Source organism: Urocitellus parryii, chromosome Y, assembly GCF_045843805.1.
Source record: "Urocitellus parryii isolate mUroPar1 chromosome Y, mUroPar1.hap1, whole genome shotgun sequence".
NCBI classification, from domain to species: Eukaryota; Metazoa; Chordata; class Mammalia; order Rodentia; family Sciuridae; genus Urocitellus; species Urocitellus parryii.
Window position 1 is genome coordinate 7,105,301 of NC_135548.1, and position 22,540 is coordinate 7,127,840.

Below are 22,540 nucleotides of genomic sequence, written 5' to 3' on the forward strand. Positions count from 1 at the left end.
GTTATTGTTAGTGTTATATTTAGGGTTAGGCATAAGGATATGGTTAGAGTTAGGGTTATCATTAGGGTTAGGTTTAGAGTTAGAGTTAGGGTTAGCATTAGGCTGAGGGTTAGGGTTAGTTTCAGGTTTACTGTTACAGTTAGGGTTAGTGTTAGTGTCAGGGTTAGGATGGGGTTTAAGATTAGGGTTAGGTTTAGGTTAAATTTAAGGTTAGTGTAAGTGTTTGTGTTAGGTTTAGATTTAGAGTTAGGTTTAGGTTAGTGTTAAGAATTTATGTTAGGTTTAGGTTTAAGGTAAGTTTTAGGTTTAGAGTTAGAATTAGAATTAGAGTTAGGGTTAGGGTTAAATTAGGGTGAGGGTTAGTGTTAGGGTTAGGGTTAGGTTTAGGGTGAGTGTTAGGTTTAGGTTTAGGGTCAGGGTTATTTTTAGTGTTAGTTTTAGGATTACTGTTTATATTAGGGTTAGGGTTAGTGTTAGGGTTACTGTTAGATTTAGGTATAGAGTAAGTGTTAGAGTTAGAGTTAGGGATAATGTTAATGTTAAGCATATTTTTAAGGTTAGTGTTAGAATTACAATAGGGTTAGGATTGGTGATAATATTAGGGTTAGTTCTAGGGTTAGGGTTAGGGTTAGTTTTAGGGTTAGGGACAGATTTACAATTAGAATTAGTGTTACTGTTATTGTTAGGGATCGGGGAATTCTAAAGATTAGTCTTAGGATTAAAGTTATAGTTAGAGATAAGTTTAGGGTTTGCATTAGGGTTAGGGTTAGTGTTAGAGTTAGTGTTAGGTTCAGGGTTAGGGTTAGTGTTAGGTTTAAGGTTAGAGTTAGATTTAGGATAGTGCAAATGGTTAGGTTTAGGATTAGTTTTAGGTTTAGTTCTAGATTTAGGGTTAGTGTTAGAGTTAGTGTTAGAGTTAGGGTTAGGATTTGTGTTAACTTGAGGTTTTTGGTTAGGTTTAGAGTTATGGTAAAAGTTAAAATTAGGTTTAGTGTCAGAGTTAGTGTTAGATTTAGGGTAATGATTAGGGTTTGGGTTAGGTGTAGTTTTAGGATTAGTTCTAGGGTTAGTTTTTTAGGTTAGAGTTAATGTTAGGCTTTGGGTTATTATTAGTGATTAGGTTTAGGGTTTGTGTTTTGGTTACATTTAGAATAAGGAATAAGGATAGAGTTAGTGTTAGGGATAGGAATCGGGTTAGAGTTAAGTTTTGTTTTAGTGTTATGTTTAGGGTTATGATTAGGTTAGAGTTAGGGTTAGGTTAGGGTTAGTTTTATAATTAGGGTTAGTTTTGTGTTAGAGTTATTGTTACTGTTATGGTTAGGATTAGGTTTAGAGTTTGTGTTAGTGTTAGGGTTATGGACAGGGTTTGTGTTAGGGTTAGGGTTAGGGTTAGGGTTACTGTTATGGTTAGCATAAGGGTTAGAGTTAGGTTTAGGTTTAGCGTTGAATTAGGTTAAGTGTTAGAGTTAGGGTTGGTGATTTAGGGTTAGGCTTAGGGTGAGGGTTAGGGTTAGGTTTAGATGTATAGTTAGTATTATTGTTAGTGTTAGGGTTAGGGTTAGTGTAAGGGCTAGGTATAGGGTTTGGATTAGGGATAGTGTTATGTTTAGGGTTAGGTTTAGGATAGTGTTACATTAAAGTTTATGTTTAGCCGTAGTATTATGGTTAGGTTAGGGTTAGGGTTAGAGTAGGTTTAAGGTTCATTTTAGTGTTATGGTTAGGGTTTGAGTTAGTATTAGTGTTATGGTAAGCATTAGGGTTAGTTTTAGGGTTAGGGTTAGATTTAGGGATAGAGTAAGTGTTAGGGTTATGGCTAAGTTTGAGTAAGTGATAAGTTTAAAATTATTGTTAAGGTTATTGTAAGGTTTAGGGTTAGGGTTAGTTTTCGTGTGAGGGAACATGTTAGGCTTGAGGGTTAGAGTTACAGTGGTTAAGAGTGTTAGAGTTATGATTAGGGTTAGGGTGAGTGAAAGTTTTAGGGTTAGGATTAGGATTAGATTTAGTGTTATATTTAGGGATAGGTTTAGAGTTAGTGTTAGGTTTAAAATTAATGTTAGGCATGGTTTTGGGTATGGGTTAGGGTTAGGGTTAGGATAGTGTTACGTTTAGGGCCATTTTTTAGGTTTAGATTTATGGTTAGGTTAGGGTTAGTGTTAGGTTTAGAGTTGGCATTAGGTTTAGAGTTAGTATTAAGTTTCATTTTAAAGTTAGGGTTAGTGTTTGTGTTAGGGTTAGGTTAAGTGTTAGGGTAAATGTTAGAGTTAGAGTTATTGTTAAGATTAGAGTAAGAGTTAGAGTTAGGATTACTATTAGGTTTATTTTAAAGGTTAGGGGGTTAGGATTAGTTTTAGGGGTAGTGTTAGATTTAAAGTTATGGTTAAGTTTAGTGTTAGGTAAGAGTTGGGTTAAGGTTAGTGTTAGGATTAGGTTTACAGTAAAAGTTAGATTTAGTATTAGGTTTAAGTTTAGGAATTATGTTACTGGTAGGGTTTTGGTTTGGGTTAGGTTTATTATTACATTAAGGATTTGCATTAGGGTTATGGTTAGAATTAGGTTAGGTTTAGGGGTAGGGTTAGGGTTTGTTCATGGTTTGATTTAGGGATAGGTTTAGGGTTAGTGTTAGGGTTATGGTTGGTTTTAAGATTAATTTTAGGGTGAGGGTTAGGGTAAGATTAAAGTTAGGATAGGGATAGTGTTAGTATTAAGTTAGGGTTTTGTTATGGTTAGTGTTAGGGTTTGTGTTAGGCTTAGCATTAGAGTTACTTTTAGGGTAAATGTTAGGTTTAGGGTTAGGGTTAGGGTAGTGTTAAAATTAGTCTTAAGTTTCAGGTTTGATTTAGTGTTAGGGTTAAATTTAGTGTTAGGTTTATGGTTAGTTTTAAGGTTAATGTTAGTGTTAGGTTTAGGGCTGGAGTTAGGGTAAGTGTTATGATTAAAGTTAGGGTAATGGTAAGAGTTAGGTTTAGGGCTAGGTTTAGAGTTAGGGTTAGTTTTAGGTTTAGTGTTAGAGTTCATGTTCAGTTTTGTGTTAGGTTTAGGTTTAGGGTTTTGATAAGTGTTATGGTTAGGGTTTGGGTTAGAGTTTGTGTTAGGGTTAGGTTTCAGGTTAGGGTTAGTTTAGGATTAAGGTTAATGTTAGTTTTAGTGTTAGTGTTAGGGTTTATGTTAGGGTTATGGTTAGGGTTTTGGTCATAGTTAAAATTCGGGTTAGAGTTAATGTTAGGTTTAGGTTAGTGTTAGGGTTGGGTTGGTGTTTGAGCTAGGGTTACATTTAGGCTAAGGTTTATTGTTAGGGTTTGAATTAGTTTTAGGGTTAGGTTTAATTTTAGGGTTAATTTAGTTTTAGGATTAAGTTTTGTTTTAGGGTTAGGTTTAGTTTTAGGTTAGGTTTAGGTTTAAGAATATTTTACAGTTAGTTTTATGTTTAGGGTTAAGGTTAGGGTTTGTCTTAGGATTAGTGATATGGTTAGGGTTTGTGTTAGGCTTAGGGTTAAGTTTACTATTACGGTTATGATTAGGGTTACAATTAGGGTAAGGATTAGGGTTAAGGTTAGTGTTAGGGTTAGGGCTAGGGTTACTGTTAGACTTTGGATTAGGGTTAGGATGAGGGTTTCTCTAAGTGTTCACTTTAGGTTTTGGATTAGGGTTAGGGTTAGCAATAGGATTACACTTAGGATTAGCAATAAGGTTTGGTTTTGCCTATGGATTAGTGTTAGGGTTAGGGTAAGTTTGCATTAGAGTTAGGGTTAGAGTTATGTTTTTTGTTAGGTTTAAATTTAAGTTTAGTGTTTATGTAGGGTTAGTGTTTGGGTTAGATTTATTGTTGGGTTTAAGTTTAGTTTTAGAATTAGGTTTAGGGTGTTGTTTATAGTTCAGTTAGGTTTACAGTTAGGGTTAGGAATTTTTTTCCTTTCTTCTGCTTAGGGCTACTTCAAGAGAGAAAAAAGAATGCAGAGCACACTGAAAACGAATTCAGTGTGTCAAGTTTCAATAATTTAGCAAAATCCGTGTTTGACTTAGAATTGCAACTGCATGTGTCCCTATAGGGGACAACAAAAGAAAATTAAAAATTCAAAGTGTTCCTGCAAATGAATGTTTAAACATAGAAGACCACAATTTGAAGGTCAACAAGATCAGCTGAAGGAATTAGCACTCATCCAGTTGCACTTGGCCCCCCAAAGTTTGTTCTTCTAGTTTGAAGTGTTCATTTGAAGGAAAACTTTGAAATATTAGGTTTCACTTCGTTTTCCCCTATAGGAATAGATGCAGTTGGAACTCTAAATCAAACACGGTTTGTGCTAGCTGCTTAAACCTTGACACACTCTATTAATTCTCAGTGCTCTCTCTATGCTTTGTTTTCTCTTGCAGAAGCCCTAAGCAGAGGCAAACAAATACACTTTCATTTGACATCATTTGCAAAGCCTCCACAGAACTCTGAGTTTACTGAAATCTCAGCAAATATGTTTTCACTCGAGATTGTTGTTAAGCTGCAGAAATCATTGGTACTCCAGTCATAGTTGGCTTCCCAAATTTCGTACTTCTATGTTAAAGCATTCGTTAGAAGGAACACTTTGAAGTTTTAAGTTTCACTTCGTTTTTCTTTATAGGTGTACTCACAGTTGGAACTCTAAATAAAACATGGTTTCTCCTATCTGCTTGAAATTTGACACACTGAATTAGTTCTTAGAGTGCTCTTTATGCTTATATCCATCTTGAAGTAGCCCTAAGCAGAGGCAAGGAAAAATCACTTTCATTTGAAAGTGTTTGCCAAGCTTCCACAGAACTCCAAGTTTCCTGGTATACCAGCAAATATTTTTTCACCTGATCTTGTTGTTACGTTGCAGAAATCATGGGTACTCCAGTCGCACGTGGCTTCCCAAATATTGTTCTTCTAGATTAAATTGTTTGTTTGCAGAAACACTTAGAATTTTTGAGCTTTCACTTAGCTTTTGCCACTAGGTATACTTACCCTAACACTAAGCCTAAACCTAACCCTTTCCCTAAACCTATTCTTAAACCAAACACTAACCCTAAACCTAACATTAACACTAACTCTAATCCTAATCCTACCTTAAACTTAACTCTAACACTAACCCAAACCGTAACCCAAACCCTAAACCTAACCCACAACCTAACACAAACAATGATCCTAACAATAACACTAACAGTAAACCTAATCCTAACTCTTAAATTAAGTCTAACCCTAACCTGATTTCTATAACTGAACCTCACTCTAGTTCTAAAACTAACACTAAACCTAACTCTAAACCCTACCTAAGAAAACTCTAACCATTACATAATACTAATACTAAATTAACCCTAAATCTATCATTAAACTTAAATATAATTCTACCCCTAACCCTAACACTAAACCTAAGATTAACAATAAAACTAACCCTAACCCTAACACAAACACTAACCCTAATCATAACCCTAATCAAAAAAATAACCCTAACCCTACCCATAACCCTAACACTAACCGTAACCCTAACCCTAATTCTAACCCTAATCCAAACAACCCTAAGCTTAACCCTGACCCAAACCCTAAACCTAACCCTGAACCTAACACAAAATATAACCCTAACCCTTAAACTGAACCTAACATTAACTCAAATTCCAACCCCAATCTAAACTCTTGAACTAACCTTAACCCTTACCCGATCACTAATCCTGATACTCACCCTAATAATAAATCTAACACTGAACATAATCCTAGCCAGTAGCCTAACAATAACACTAACACTTCCCTAATCCTAACCCTAATCCTATCACTAACCCTAACCATAATGCTAACACTCAACCTAACACTAAACCTAACTTTAACACTAAACCCAACCCTAACACTAACAATAACCCTAATTTTAATCCTAACCCTAACACTAACCCTAAACCTACCCTTAACCCTAACACTAACCCTAACCCTAATCCTAACCCTAACTCAAATAGTAATTGTACCATAACACTAAACCTAACCAAACACAAATCTTATCCCTAACCCTAACCCCAGCACATACCCTAACTGGAACCCTAAACTTAACCCAATCCCTAACACTAACCCTTACCCTAAGACTAAACATAACCCTAACCCTAAAACTAACAATAACTCTAATACTAACCCTAATACAAACTCTAACTCTACCCATAACTCTAATCCTAATACTAATCCTAAACCTAATCCTAAGCCTAAGCATAACCCTCACACTAACTCTAACATTAACCCTAACACTAATTATAACCATAAATCTAATTATAACCCTAACACCCTAACACTAACTCTAACCATAAAATTTTCATTATCCCTAACCCTACCTGCAAACCTAACCATAATCCTAATATTAAAATTCACCCAAACCCAAAGACTAACTCTTAACCCTAACACAAACCCTAAACCTAAGAAAAACACTAACCAAACAGTACCACTAACCCTAAAACTAACCCTAACCCTATTCTTAACTGTAAAACTCACTCTAAACCTAACCTTAACATTTACCCTAATCATAATTCTAACCCTAATCCCAACACTGTAACACTAACCTTAAACCTAACACTAATACTAACCCTAAAACTATCCCTATCCCTATTGCTAACTGTAACCCTAACCAGAACAATAACACTAATCCTAACAGTAACCATAACATGAACATTAATCATAAACATAAAACTTACTCTAAACCTAAAGCTCATCCTTTGTGTAATCCTAAAACTAATACTAACCATAATCTCAACACAGACTCTAACACTAAAACTAACACTACTCCCTACCCAAAACCTAACCTTAATGCTAATCCTAACCATAACCCTATCCCTAAACCTAACACTTACAATAACGCTAACACTATCCCAAACCCTAACACTAACCATAACCCTATCTCTAAATCTAAACCTAACCCGAAAAAAAATCCTAACTCTAAACCTAACCCTAACACTGAACTTAAATCTAACTCTAAATCTAACACAAACCCTAACCCTAACTCTAAACCTAAACCTAACCTAACCCTACTACGAACTTGAACCCTAACAATAACCAAAATCCTTACCCTATCCGAAATCCTAACAGAAACCCTAATCCTAAATGTAACCTCATTCCTAACATTAACACTAATATAAATCATAACACTAATCCTAACACTAAAGCTAACCCTAAATATAAACCAAACCCTAATTTTAAAAATGACCTTAACCCTAATCCTAACTCTAATCTTAACACTAAAAATAACCGTAAACCTTAAGAAAACCATAAACCTTACCCTATTGCAAACACTTATCTAACCCTAACTCTAACCATAAGCTTAACACTAAACCTAACACTTACCCTAACCCTTACCCTATATCAACCCTAACACTAATCCTTACCTAACTCTCATAACAATCCTGAACCAAACCCTATCACTAAACCTAACTCTAACACGAAACCTAAACCTAACCTAAACCTAACACTAACTATAAAACTAACCATAAACCAAACCCTAATGCTAACACTAATACTAACCCTACACTAACGTAATAAACATAATGCTAAACCTAAACCTAACCTGAACACTAACGTAATAAACATAACGCAAACCCTAAACCTAGCCTGAATCCGAACAGTAACCCTACAATAAACTTAACTTTAATCTGAAGAGTAAAACTCACCATAACTCTAACCGAAAATGCAAACCTATCCTTCACCCTAATTTTAATCCTAACACAAACCCTAAACTTAACCCTAAACCTAAACATTACACTCAGAGCAACACTAAATATAACCCTAACTCTTACCCTAACCCTAACCCTAAATTTAACCCTAACCTTAATACTAATCCTAACACTAAACCTAAACCTAACCCTAATGCTAAAACTAACCCTAATCCTTAACCTAACCATAACCCTTAACACTAACGCAGATATAAAACTAACCTAACCCTAACACTAACCCTAACACAACCACAACCTTAACCACAACACTAAACCTATCCAAACCCTATCACAAGCAGTAATTCTAAACAAAACCTTAATCTTACCCATAAACCTAACCTAACACTAAACTTAAATTTAAGCCTAAATAAAAACCTAACAGTAACCATAAAATAAAATAACTCAAACCCTAACAATAACCCTAATGCTAAACCTGACCCTAAGCATAATTGTAACACTAACCCTACCTTTAACCCTAAACCTAACACAAATTGTATGTCTTATCCTAATCCTAACCACAACACAAAAACTAACACTAATCTTAACACTATACCTAACCCTTACCCTAAACCTAACCCTAACCATAACCTTATAACTAACCCTAACACTAAACATAAGCCTAACCCTAAACCATAATCCTATGCCTCACCCTAACACTAACCCTAACCCTAACCCAAACACTAACCCTAACCCTAACCATAACCATAACACTAATGCTAAGCAAAATCCTAACATAAAAACTAACTCTAATCCTAACACTAACCCTAAAGCTATCTCTAATGCTAACCCTAACAGTAACCCTAATCCTAACCATACCACAAACATTAAAACTAACCATAACTTAATCCTAAACCTAACCCTAACATTAACACTAACCCAAACCCTAACACAACCACTAACACTAAACCTAACCCTAATACTAAGCCCAAACCTAACCCTAATACTAACTGTAACCCTAACAAAAATCATAATTCTAAATATAACCGAAACCTAACCCTAACCCTAAAACAAAACCTAACCCTCACTGTAACCCTAACCATAAAAATAACAATAACACTAACCCTAACACTTACTTCAAACCTATCACTAAACTTAGCACTATCTTCAATCCTAACCCTAATCTTAAATCAAACAGTAAAACCAAAACCTAAACCTAATCCTACCACAAAACTCACACAAAGCCTAACCCTAACATAAACCTTAATCTAACCCCAACCGTAACCCTAACACTAACCCTAAACTTATCCATAATCCTAACCCTAACACTAACTGTAATCATAAACCCAACCCTAACACTAACGCTACTACTAACTCTAAAACAAAGTTTATTACTAATACTAACCCAAACCCAAACACTAATCCTAACTGTAAACCTAGCCCAAACCCTAACCCAAACCCTAACCCTAACTCAAAACCTAACATTAACTCTAAGAATAACACTAACCCTAAAATGTACCTTAAAAATAATCCTAACCTTATCCCTAACCATAACCATAACACTAACCCTAAAACTAACCCTAACACTAACCCTAAACATATTCCTAAATGTAACACTATACCTAAGGTTAACCTTAACCCTGACACTAACCCTAACCTGAACAATCATATTAATCCTAATTCTAACTCAAATACTGACTATAATAAACTTTAAACCTAATCCTAAAACTCACCCTAACTGTAGAACTAACCCGAATGCTAACCCTAACAGTAACCCTAACCCTACCAAACCCGAACACTAACCCTACCACTTACCCACACCCTAAAACTAACTCTAACCATAACCTTAACCCTAACACTAAAACTAATCCAAACACCAACCTAATGCTAATTCTAACCGTAATCCCAACCCAAACCCTAACTGAAATATTAACACTAAACCAAACCCCAAAACAAACACTAACACTAACCCTAAACCTAAACCTAACACTAACCCTAACCCACACCCTAACTATAATCCTAACTATAACCCTAACCCTCACACTAACCCTAACTTTAAACCTAACCCTAACTTTAAACCTAACTGTAACCCTAAACCCAACCTTAAAACTAACCGTAACCCCAACCTTACACTAACCCTAATGGTAACCCTAACACTATCACTAACGAAATCCTATTTCTAAGCCTAACCCTAAGCATAACACTAACCCTAATACTAACCCTAACGGTAACCTTAACACTAACTCTAAACTTTAAAAAAACCCTATTCCTAAAACTAATCCTAAATCTAACCCTAACCCTAACATGAAACATAAGTCTAACCCTAACCCTAATGCTAATCCTAATTTTAACCCTGACACTAACACTAAACATAACACTAACACTAAACCTAAACGTAAAAATAACCCTAAACCTAACACTAACACTAACACTAACCCTACCCCTAACCCTAAGACTAACACTAACTCTAAAGCTTATCGTAATCCTCACACTAAACTTAACCCTAATTCTTACCTAAATATAACACTAATCCTATTTGTATCCCTAACACTAACCCTAACCGTAACAAAACCTACCCCTAAACTTAACTCTAACATAAACCCTAAACCTATTTCTAACACTAAACTTAAATCTAACCCTAACCCTAACACTAACCCTAAATCTAAATAACCCTAACTCTCACCTTAACTTTAACACTAACCCTAATCTTACCACTAAAACAAACCCTTACCCTAACACTCACCTTAACCTTAATTCTAACACTAACTCTAAACTTATCCTTAACTCTAACACTATAATTAAACCTAATACTAAATCTAACACAAACACTAACAAAAACATAATCCTAACCCTAAACCTAATACTCACCCTAACCCTAACCCTAACCCTAACACTAACCATAACCATAACCCTAACCCTAACACTAACACTAACCATAACCCTAACCCTAACACTAACACTAATCCTACGGTTACCTTAACCCTAAAACAAACCCTAAATTTAACCCTAAATCTTACACTAAATCTAACCCTAACCCTAACCCTACCTCTAATTGTAACACTAATCCTAACCCTAAACCTAATTTTAACACTAACCCAAACACAAAATTTTACATTAATTTTAACCCTAACCCTATCCAAATCCTAGCTGTAACCCTAACCCTAACCATAACCATAACCCTAATCCTAAATCAAACCCTAAAGTGAAATATAACACTAAAACTAACCCTAACAGGAATCCTAACACCAACACTTACCCTAAGACTAACCTTAACCCTAAATTTAACCCTATCCCTAACCTTGATCCTAACCCTTCCACTAATCATAACACTAATCCTAAACCTAACCCTAAGCCAAACCCTAGCCCAAACCCTAAACTATCCCTTACCATTACACTGCAATAAACCTTAACCCTTAACCGTAACACAAACACTAACAATAAACCTAACCCTAAACCTAATCCTTACCCTAACCCTAATCCTAACCCTAACACTCACAATAACCCTAAAACTAACTAATTCTAATCCTAACACTAACCCAAAACATAATCCTACCCTTAACTCAAATTCAAACATTAAACTTAACAAAAACCCTAACCATAAAACTAATTTTAACAATAATACTAACCCTAACCATAACCCTAAACCCAACCATAAACATAACCCTAAACCTAACGCTAACACTACCACTAATCAAAACTGTAACACTAAATCTAACAGGAACTCGAAGTCTACCCCTAACCCTAACACTAACACTAACATTAACCCTAACCCTAACATTAACACTAACCCTAACCCTAATTCTAACCCTAACAATAAACCTCAACCCAAACCTAAACTTATCTCAAATTCTATCCCTAAACATAACCCCCAAAGTAACATTAACCTAACTATAAACATAACCCCAAACCTAATACTAACCATAACCTTAAACATAACCCTAACCTAACACTAACACTAATCCCAACTCTACCTCTAATCCTAACACTGAAATTAACTCAAACTCTAACCAAATCATAATACTAACACTAAACCTAATGCTAATTTTAACCCTAATCTTATCCATAACCCTTACACTAACAATGACCATAAACCTATCCCTAAATTCAACCCTAAATATTACCTTAATATATCTCTAACCCTTACACTAACTCTAATGATAAACCTAACACAAAACATAACCCTAACCCTAACCATAACTTTAAACGTATCCCTAAACCTAACAGTATAATTAACCCTTATCCTAACCCTAACCCTAACATGAACCTAACTTAATCCTTACCCTTACAGTAACACTCATCCTAACCCGAAACCTAACACAAATTCTAATTCTAATACTAATACTAATCGTAATCCAAATCCCCACTCTTACCTTAACCCTAAAACTAACCCTAAACATAATATTAACCCTAAACCTAAAACAAAGCCTAACTTTAACCCTAACCCTAAAGCTAAACTTTGACCTAACCATAAACCTAATCCTAACACTAAACTTAACACTAACCCTAACACAAAACTTAACACTAACATTAACCCTAACCCTATCCTAAACCTTGCTAAACCTAATTGTAACCCTAACCCTAAAAATAACCCTAAAGCTAATTCTAACTCAAACCCTAAACTTAACCCTAACCCTAACAATAAAACTAAACCTAAGCACTAAACCTAAACCTAAATGCAACCCTAAACATAACCCTAACCCTAACACTAACACTAACCCTAATTCAAACCATAACCCTAACTCTTACACGAAGACTAAGTCTAACCCTAACCCTAACACTAACCCTAACCCTAACCCTAATAATATACCTAAACCCAAACCTTAGCCTATCACTAATTCTAAGCCTAAAATAACCCCAAAACTAACATTAAACCAAAACCTAACCATAACCCTAACCCTAACAGTAACAATAAACCTAAATCTACCCTTAACCCTAAAACTAAGGTTAACTCTAACTCTAAACCTAATCATAATATTAACACTAAACCTAACCCCAATATTAAACATAATTATAACCCTAAATTGATCCATAACTCAAACACTAACCCTAACCAGAACGCTTGAAAAAAACTAAAACTTACCCTAACCCTAATTTACCCTAACGCTACCACTAACACTAACACTATCTCTAACACTAGTGGTAAACATAACCCTTATCCTAACAAATCCCTAACTATAACTCTAAAAGAAAACTTTATCCATAAACCTAAACTTAAATCTAACCATAACACTAACCCTAACCCTAACTTTAACCTAACCTTAACCTTAACACTAACTCTAACCTATCCCTAACCTTAACACTATAATTCACCCTAACCCTATCACAAACCTAACCCTAACCCTAAGCCTAACACTAACACCTTAACCCAAACCCTAACACACACACCCTAATTTGAAAACTAACACTAATCCTAATGCTAATCTTAACCCTTACAAAACCCTAACATTAACTCTAAACTTAACCCTATTTCAAACCCTAAATCTAACCCTAAACCTATACCTAACCCTAATTCTAACACAGATCCCACCCTAAACTTAATCCTAACACTAACCCTACCACTAACCTTAACACAAAGTTTAACATTAACATTAATCCTAACCCTAACTTAACTGCAATCCTAAATCTAACATTAATTCTAAACCTAATCCTAACTCAAACCCTAAACCAAAAACTAACTTAACATCAACCCTTAAACAAACAGTAACCTTAACCCTAAACCTAAACCTCTTACTAACCTTAACCCCAACACTAACCCTATCCTTAACACTAAATCTGAACCTAACTGTAACCATTACACTAACTCTAAACCTATCCCTAACCCTAACAAACCCTAATATTAAAAGTGACACTAACCTATCCTTAACCCTAAAACTCATCCTAACCTGAACCTTAATATGAACCCTAATTCTAAACCTAACACAAACTCTTATGCAAATATTAACCCTTATTTAACCCTAACACTAACCTTAAACTAACCAAAACCCTAACCCTTAAACTAACACTAATCTTAACCCTAACCTGAACTTTAACCGTAACCCTGAACCTAACAAAAAATTTAACACTAACACTTACCTTAACCCTAATTTAATCGTAAACATAAAACTAATGCTAACATTAAACCTAACCCTAATCCTAACTCAAATTCTAGATCTATTCTTAAAACTAACATAACCCTAAGCCTTACCCTAACCTTAACACATACCCTAACACCTTAACCATTAGCATAACCCTAACACTAATCTTAACCCTAACCACAATTCTAACCTTAACACTAACCCATACCTATTTCAAAAACCTAGCATTATCTCTAACCCTAACCTTTATGCTAATCATAACACTAACACTAAATCTAATGTTAACTCTAACTCTTCCCATTACACTAACCCTAACCTTAACTCTAAGATGAACATAACCATAAGCCTAACATTAACACTAACCCTAAACGTAATAACCCTAACCCTAAAAATAACACTAATCCTTACCCTAACACTAACCCTAAACCTAACCCTAACACTAAACCTAATCCTAACTTCAGCACTAACCCAAGGCAAACCTAGAGTTATGGTTAGTGTTTGGGTAAGGGTAGGGTTTAGGGTTTGATTAGGAATTGGCATTAGTTTCAGGTTAGAGTTAAGGTAAGGGTTAGGTTTAAAATTAGGGTTAGGTTAGGGTTAGTGTTATATTTAGTGTTAAAATTAAGGATAGGGTTAGTGTTAGGGTTAGCATTAGGGTTAGGTTTCGGGTTAGAGTTAGCGTAAACATTGGGCTTAGTGTTAGGGTTAGTTTTAGGTTTACTGTTATGGATAAGGTTGGTGTTAGTGTTAGGTTTAAGATTAGGGTTAGGTTTGGTTTTAGCTTTAGGGATATTGTTAGGTTTAGTTTAGGTTTATTGTTCATGTTGGGGTAAGCTTTAGGTTTAAGTAAGGTTTTGGGTTAGGTTTACTGTTAGGTTTAAGGTTAGGGTTAGATTTAGTGTTAGGGTTAGGCTTTGGGTTAAAGTTAGGGTTAAGGTTAGTGATAGAGTTAAAGTTAAGATTAGGGTTAAACTTAAGATTAGGTTTAGGGTGTTAATTAGGGTTAGGATTAGGGTTAGGTTTAGGTTTAGTGTTAAGATTATGGTTAGGATTAGGATTAGTGTTAGTAGTAGGGTTAGTGTTAAGTTTAGGGATAGGGTTAGGATTAGTGTTAGGGTTCTATTGATGAATAGGGTTAGGGTTAGTTTTAGGGTTAGGTTTTTGGTTAGCTTTAGGGGTACAGAATGTGTTAGGTTAGGTTTAGATGTAGGATTAGGGTTAGGGTTTGTGTTAGTGTTAAGTTTTCATTATGGTTAGTGTTAGGGTTATTGTTAGGGTTAGAGTTAGGGTTGGCTTAGGGTTAATGTTAGTGTTAGGGTTTGTGTTAGGGATATGCTTAGTGTTAGGCTTAGGAATAGGGTAAGAGTTAGGCTTTGGTTTAGTGCTATGGTTAGGGTTAGAGTATCTGTTAGAGTTAGGTTTAGGGTTAGATTTAGGGTTAGTGTTAGTTTTAGGGTAGGGTGAGGGTTAGCAATAGTTTTAAGGTTAGGGATAGGTTTACGTTTAGTGTTAGGTTCAGGATTAGTGTTACGGTTAGTGTTATGTGTATTGTTGGGTTTAGGGATATGGTTAGTGTTAGGGTTAAACTTAGCATTATGTTTAGGATTAGTGTTAAGGTTAGCATTATGGTTAGGTTTAGGGTTAGTTTCAGTTATAGTGTTAGGATAAGGTTTAGTGTTAGGGTGGGGTTAGGGTTAGGTTTAGGTTCAATATTAGGGTTAGAGTTATGGTTACTGTTAGTGTTAGTGTTCAGGTTTGGGTAAGGTTTAGGGTTAGGTTAAGGTTTAGGATTAGGTTTAGAGCTATTTTTAGGGTTAGAGTTAGTGTTAGGGTTTGCTTGAATGTTAGTGTTAGGGTTAGTGTTATGTTTTGTGTTAGGGTTGGGGTTGTTGTTAAATTTAGGGTTAGTGTTAGGATTAGGGTTAGTGTTAGGGTTAGATTTGAGGTTAGGTTTAGGGTTAGGTTTAGTGTACGTTTTAGGGTTAACTTTAGTATTAGGGTTATTGTTAGGATTAGTTTTAGTGTCAGGGTTAGTGTTAGGGTAGTGTTAGGGTTGGGATTAAGATTCTTCATAATGTTAGGGTTAGAGTTATAGTTAGGATTAATGTTAGGTTTAAGGTTAGGGTTAGTGTCAGGGTTAGGGTTAGGGTTAGATTTAGGGTTAGGAATAGTGTTAAGTTTAGGAATAAGTTTAGGTTTAGTGTTAAGGTTAGCGTTAGGTTTAGGTTTAGTGTTATGATTAAAGTTAGGATTAGAGTTAGTGTTAGGTTTAGGTTTACTGTTAGGGTACATGTAAGGGTAAGGGTAAATTTTAGGATTAGGGTAAGTATTTGAGTTAGCGTTAGGGATTGGGAGGGTTAGGGCTAGGGTTATAGTTAGGATTACAGATTGGGTTATTGTTAGTGTTAGTGTTAAACATTGCATTAGAGTTAGTGTTGCAGTTAGTGTTAGGGTTAGGCTGATAATTAAGATTACTCTTAGGGTTAGGGTTATGGATAAGTTTAGGGTTTGTGTTAAGGTTAATGTTAGGGTTATGTTTATGGTAAGGATTAAGTTTAGGATTATGTTTAGAGTTAGATTTAGGGAAAGGTTTAGTGCAAGTGTTAGCATTAGGGTTAGGTTTAGGTTTAGTGATAGGTTTAGTGTCAAGTTTAGGGTTAGGATTAGGGTAAGTGTTAGGGTTAAGTTTATTGTTAGGGTTAGTGTAAGTGTAAAAATTCATATTAAGGTTAGAGTTAATTCAAGAGATAGGGTTAGGTTTAGGGTTAAGATTAGGTTTATTTCTAGGGTTAATGTAAGTGAAAAGGTTAGGGTTAAGGTTAGTGTTAGTTCAAGAGTTAGGGTTAGGGTTAGAATCAGGGTTAATGCTAAGGTTATGGTTAGTGTTACTGTGAGTGTTAGGTTTAAATTTAGGGTTAGAGTTAGGTTTTGTGCTAGGGTTAGGACTAGAGTTAGGGTTAAGTTTTCTTTTTTTGTAGATAAGGGTGAGTTTCACTGTTAGGATTAGGGTTAGGGTTATTGTTATGGTTATGGTTTGGTTTGGGTTAGGTCTAGGTTAGTTTTTTTTTTTATGTTTAGTGTTAAATTTATGGTTATTGTTAGGTGAGAGCATCGGGTTAGTGTTAGGGTTACTGTTTGGATTAGGGTTAGTGTTATGGTTAGTGTTAAAGTTAGGTTAGGCTTGGGGTTTGTGTTAGGCTTAGGTTTAGTGATAGGGTTAAGTTTAGTATGAGGGTAAAGGTTGGATTAGTGTTAGGGTTGATATAGTGTTAGGGTTAGGGTATATGTTAGGATTAGGGCTGCGGTTACAGTTAGAGTTAATTTTAGGGTTAGGTTTAGGGTTAGGGTTAGTTAGAGATACAGTTAATTTTAGGGTTAGTGTTAGGTTTAGGATAAGTGTTTGTGTTAGGTTTAAATTTAGGGGTAGATTTAGGTTTAGGATTACAATTAGGATTTTGGCTAGAATAAGGATTATGATTAGGGTTAGAGTAAGGGTAGGTAGTGCTAGGTTTAGGCTTTGTGTTAGGTTTAGATTTAAATTAGGGTTAGGGTTAGAGTTAAGCTTAGTTTTAGGGTTAGGGTTAAGGTTAAGGTTAGGTTATTGTAAAGCTTTTTTTTTAGGGTTAGATTTAGGGTGAAGTTTAGTATTAGTTTTAGGGTTAGTGTTAGAGTTAAGTTTAATTTTAGGGGAAATTTTGGGTAAGGTTTAGGGTTATAAATACGTTAGAATTAAAATTAGGGTTAGGTTAGGGTTAGGATTATGGTTAGGCTTAGGGTTTTTGTTAGTGTGAGGGTTAGTGTTAGCGTTGGGGTTCTGGTGAGGGATAGGGTTTGGGTTAGAGTAGTGGTTAGGATTAGGTTTAGGGTTTGTGTTATGGTTAGGGTTAGGGTTTGTATTAGGTTTAGGGGTAGGGGTAGGATTAGGGTTACAGATAGGAAAAGGTAACATTTAAGTTTAGGGTTACAGTTAGTGTTAGTTTTACGGTTACAGTTACCTTTAGTGTTAGGATTATGGTTAGTGTGTTAGTATTAGGTTTAGGGTTAGAGTTAGATTCAGGGTTAGTGTTATGGTTAAATATACATTTAGGGTTAGGGTTAGGCTTAGGTTTCAGGTTAGGGTTAGGTTTATGTTAAGATTTAGCATTAGGGTTTAGGTTAGGGTTAGGTTTTATGTTTGGGTTAGTGTTAGGGTTAGGGCAAGTGTTAGGGTTTGTGTCAGCATTACTGTTAGTGTTACAGATAGGATTACACCCAAGTTTAGAGTTAGTGTTGTGTTTAGAATTAGAATTAGTGTTAGTGTTATGGTTAGGGTTACGGTTAGTGTTAGGGTTATGGATAAAGTGTGTTTTAGGATTAATGTTAGGATTAATGTTAGGGATATGGTTATGGTTAGGATTAATTAGGGTTAGGGTTACTGTTAGGATTAGTGTTAGGGATAGGGTTAGGGTTAGTGTTAGGGTTACTGCTAGAATTAGGTTTAGGTTTAGGATTCATGTAAGGGTTACTTTTAAATTTAGGGTTAGTATTAGTATTAGGGTAAGTGTTAGGGTTAGGTTTAGGGTTATGGTTAGGGTTAAGGTGAGGGTTAGGGTTAAGGTTAGTTTTAGGGTTAGGGTTAAGGTTAGGTTACAGTTAGGGTTAGGATTAGATTAGTGTTAGGGTTAGGGTTTGTGTTAGATTTAGGGTAAAAGTTAGGGTTAGGGTTAGGGTTATTTTAGGTTTAGATTTAGTGTCAGATATAGGGTTAGAATTAGTGTTAGGGTTTGGGTTAGGATTAGCATTATTGTTAGTGTTAGGATTATGGATAGAGTTATGGTTAGGATTAGCATTAACGTTAGGTTTTGGGTAGGGGTTAGTGTTATATTTAGTGTTCAAGTTGTGTTAAGATTATGGTTAGTATTAGGTTTAGGGATACACATAGCATAAGGGTTAGGTTTAGGGTTAGGTTTGGTTTTAAGGTTAGTGTTAATGTTAGAGTTAGGATTAGTGCTATTGTTAGGATTAGAGTTAGCGATAGGTTTAGGGATAGTTTTGGGGTTATTGTTACTGTAACTGTTAGGGTTAGTTTTAGGGTGAGGGTTAGGTTTAGTTTTAGTGTTACAGTAGGTGTTAGGATTAGGGTTAGATTTAGGGTTAGGGTAAATATTATGTTAGGATTAGAGTTAAGTTAAGGTGAGTTTTAGAGTTAAGTATAGGGTTAAGCTTAGTTTTAGCGTTAGTGGTAGTGTTAGGGTTAGTGTTTTTGTTAGGTTTAGCCTTAGGGTTAGGTTTCGTGTTAGGGTTGCAATTTAGCATTACGGTTAGAGTTAGGTTCAGTATTAAGGATATTTTTAAAGATAGGGTTTAGGTTTAGGGTTTATTTAGTTTTTTGGTTAGGTTTGATGTTAGTGTAAGTTTTAGGGTTAGGGTTAGATTTACTGTTAGAATTAATATTAGAGTTAGTGTTAGAGATAGAATTAGTGTAAGGGATAGGATTAGTGTTAGGATTGTCGTTAGATTCAGGGATAGGGTTAGGGTATGTTTTAGGGTTAGTGTTAGGGTTAGTGTTAGGTTTAAGGTTAGTGATAGCTTTAGTGTCAGGGTAAGGATTAGGGTTAGTGTTAATGATTAAATTAGGGTTATGGTTCAGGTTAGGGAATGAATTAGAATTAGGGTTAGGGATAGGATTTGTGTTAGGGTTAGGGTTAGGGTTATGGTGGGATTTTGATTTGGGTTAAGGTTAGGTTTAGGAATAGAGGTATTGTTAGGGTTTAGCATAGAGTTAGGGTTGGGATTAGGGTTAGTGTTAGGGTTATTGTTAGGGTTAAGGTTAGTGTTAGGTTGAGGGTTAGGGTTATGGTTAGGATTAGTGATAGGATTAGGTTTAGGTTTAGTATCACCTAAGGGTTAGGGTTATTGTTAGGGTATTGGTTAAGTTTAGGTTCAGGGTTAGTTTTAGTATAAGGGTGAGGATCAGGGTTAGGGATTGGGTTATGGTTAAGATTAGTTTAAGTGTTAGAATTAGGGTTAGGATCAGGGTTAGTGTTAGGATCAGTGTTAGGGTTAGTGTTTGGGTTTGTGTTAGGTTTATATTTAGGATTAGGTTTGGGGTTAGGGTTAGGATTAGGGTTACGTTTGGGTTAGGTTTAGAGTTAGGGTTGGGGTTAGTGTTAGAGATAAAGGGTAGGTTTAGGGTTAGTGTTATGATTAGGGTTAGGATTAGGGTTAGTGTAGTGTTAGGTTTAGGTTTAGGTTTAGGGTTAGTGTTAAATTTAGATTTAATGTTAGGTTTAGGGTTTGGGTTATGTTTAGGGTTAATGATAGGTTTGTTTAGGGTTAGGTTAGTATTAGATATGGGTTAGAGTTATTATTAGGGTACTAGTTAGTGTTAGGGTTAGGATCAGTTTCAGAATTAGGGTGAGCTTCTGTGAAAGGGATTGGGTTAGGTTTAAGGTTAGTTTAAGAGTTAGGATTAGGTTTATTTCTAGTGTTAGTGATAGGGTTAGTGTTAGGGTTATGGTTTTTGTTAGGTTGAGGGTTATGGTTAGACTTTGGGTTGGGGTTAGAATTAGGGTTACAGTTGGATTAGGCTTAGAGTTCTGTTAGGTTAGGTTTTGGTTAGTGCTAGGGTTAAGAATATGTTTAAGCTAAGATTTAAGTTTAGGATTAGTATTAGTGCTAGGTAAGGGTTAGGGTTAGGAGTAGGGTTAAGTTTAGTGTTAATGATAGGATTAGTATTAGGGTTAGAGTTAGGGTTGGGTTAGGTTTAGAGTTAGGGTTAAGTTTAACATTAGTTATAGGGCTAGAGTTCATGTAAATTTTAAGGTTCATTGTAGGTTTTGGGTTAGAATTTGTTAGGATTAGGGTTAGATTTAGGGTTAGGGTTTGTATTAGATTTAGGGTTAGGGTTAAGGTTAGTGTTAGTATTATGATTAGGGTTAGGGTTAGGGTTAGCGTGAGAATTAGGTTTAGGCTTAGTGTTAGGGTCAATGTTAGGGTTAGTAATCATGATACCGTTAGTGTTAGGGTTGGTGTTAGTGTTAGGTTTATTGTTAGGATAGGTTTAGGGAGAGCGTTAGAGTCAGGTTTAAGGATATGGTTAGTGTTTCGGGTCAGGTTAGGGTTAAGATTAAGGTTAATCTTAAGTTTAGGGTTTGTGTTAGGGTAATTGATAGGGTTAATATTAGGTGTTAGGCTTAAGGTTAGTTTGGGTTAGGATATTTGTTTGGGTTATGAATTGTGTTAAGTTTAGGGTTTGTGTTAGGTTTAGAATTTGGTTGTCAGTTTGTGTTAGGGTTACTGTTAGGGTTACAGTTAGGGTTTGTATTAGGTTTAGGAATAGGTTTAGTTTTAGGGTTAGTAGTAAGTTTTTGGTTAGGGTTAGGGTTAGGGTTAGAATTAGGATTAGTGTTTCACTTAGGGTTAGAGTTAGGTTTAAGGTTGGTGATAGGGTTAGTTTTAGAGATAATGTTAGGGATAGGGTTAGGTTTAGGGTGAGGTTTAGAGAAGTGATTAGGATTAGGGTTATGGTTAGTATTAGAGTTATGTTTAGGATTATGGTTAGAGTATTAGGTTTAGGTTTAGGATTAGGGTTATTGTTGGTGGTCTGGTTAAGATTAGGTTTATGGTTAGAGTTATAGTTAGGGTTAGGATTAGTGTTAGTTTTAGGTTTAGGATTAGGCACAGGTATGGGGTTAGTATTAGTGTTAGAGTTACAGTTAGGGTATGTGTTAGGTTTAGGGTTAGGTTTGGTTTTAGGTTTAGGGTTAGGGTTAGGATTAGTGTTAGAGTAAGTGTTGTAGTTATGATTATGGTTAGTGTTAGGGTTTGGTTGGTGTTAGAGTAAGTTTTAGTGTTAGGTTTAGGATTAGTGTTAGGTTTTGGGTTGGGGTTAGTTTTCCAGTTAATGTTAGGGTTAGTGTCAGATTTAGGGTTAGGGTTAGGTTTACAGATTGTGTTAGAGTTAGGGTTATGGTTTGTGTTAGGGTTAGGTTTGGGGTTAGGATTTTTGTTAGGGTTAGGTTTAGGGTTATGGTTGTATTATTGTTAGAGTTAGGGTTAGGGTTAAGTTTAGTGTTGGGGTTAAGGGTAGGGTAGGTGTTAGTGTCAGCATTAGTTTTAGGGTTAGGGTTAGTGTTAGTTTAATGTTTAGGGTTATTGTTAAAATTAGGGATAGTGTAAGGTTTATTGTTAGGGTAAGTGATAGTGTTAGGGTTATGTATAGGGTTACCATTAGTGTTAGGTTTAGGTTTAGTGTTCGGGTGAGTGTCAAATTTAGTGTTAAGATTAGGTAAGGTTTAGGGTTAGGGTTAGTTTAGGGTTAAGTTTATGGTTGCAGTTTGGGTCTGTGTTAGGCTTACAGTTAGGATTAGGGACAGTGTTTAGATTATAATTAGGGTTACAGTTAGGTTTAGGGTTATGCTTCATGTTAGGTTTAGGGTTAGGGTTAGTGTAAGTGTAAGAGTTAGGGTTAGTGTTAAGGGTATGGTTAGGGTTAGGTTTAGGATTAGTATTTGGTTTAGGGTTAGATTTAGGATTAGTGTTAATGTTAGGTTTGGGGTAAGGGTTACTGTAATGGTTATGGTTAGGTTAAGATTAGGGTTTGGATTAGGATTAGGTTTAGGGTTCATGTTAGGTTTAGGGTTAGGGTTAGGTTTGGGTTCATATTATGGTAGGGTTAGGGTTACTGTTAAGTTTAGGTTTAGGGTTATTTTTAGACATGTTAGGGTTACAGTTAAGGTAGGGTTATGGTTAGTTATAGGGTTACATTTAGGGTTAAGATTAAGGTTAAGATTAGGGTTTGAGTAAGTTTTAGGTTTTGGTTTAGAGTATAACCATTTGTATAAGCATTAGGGTTACCGAAAGGCCAAGGG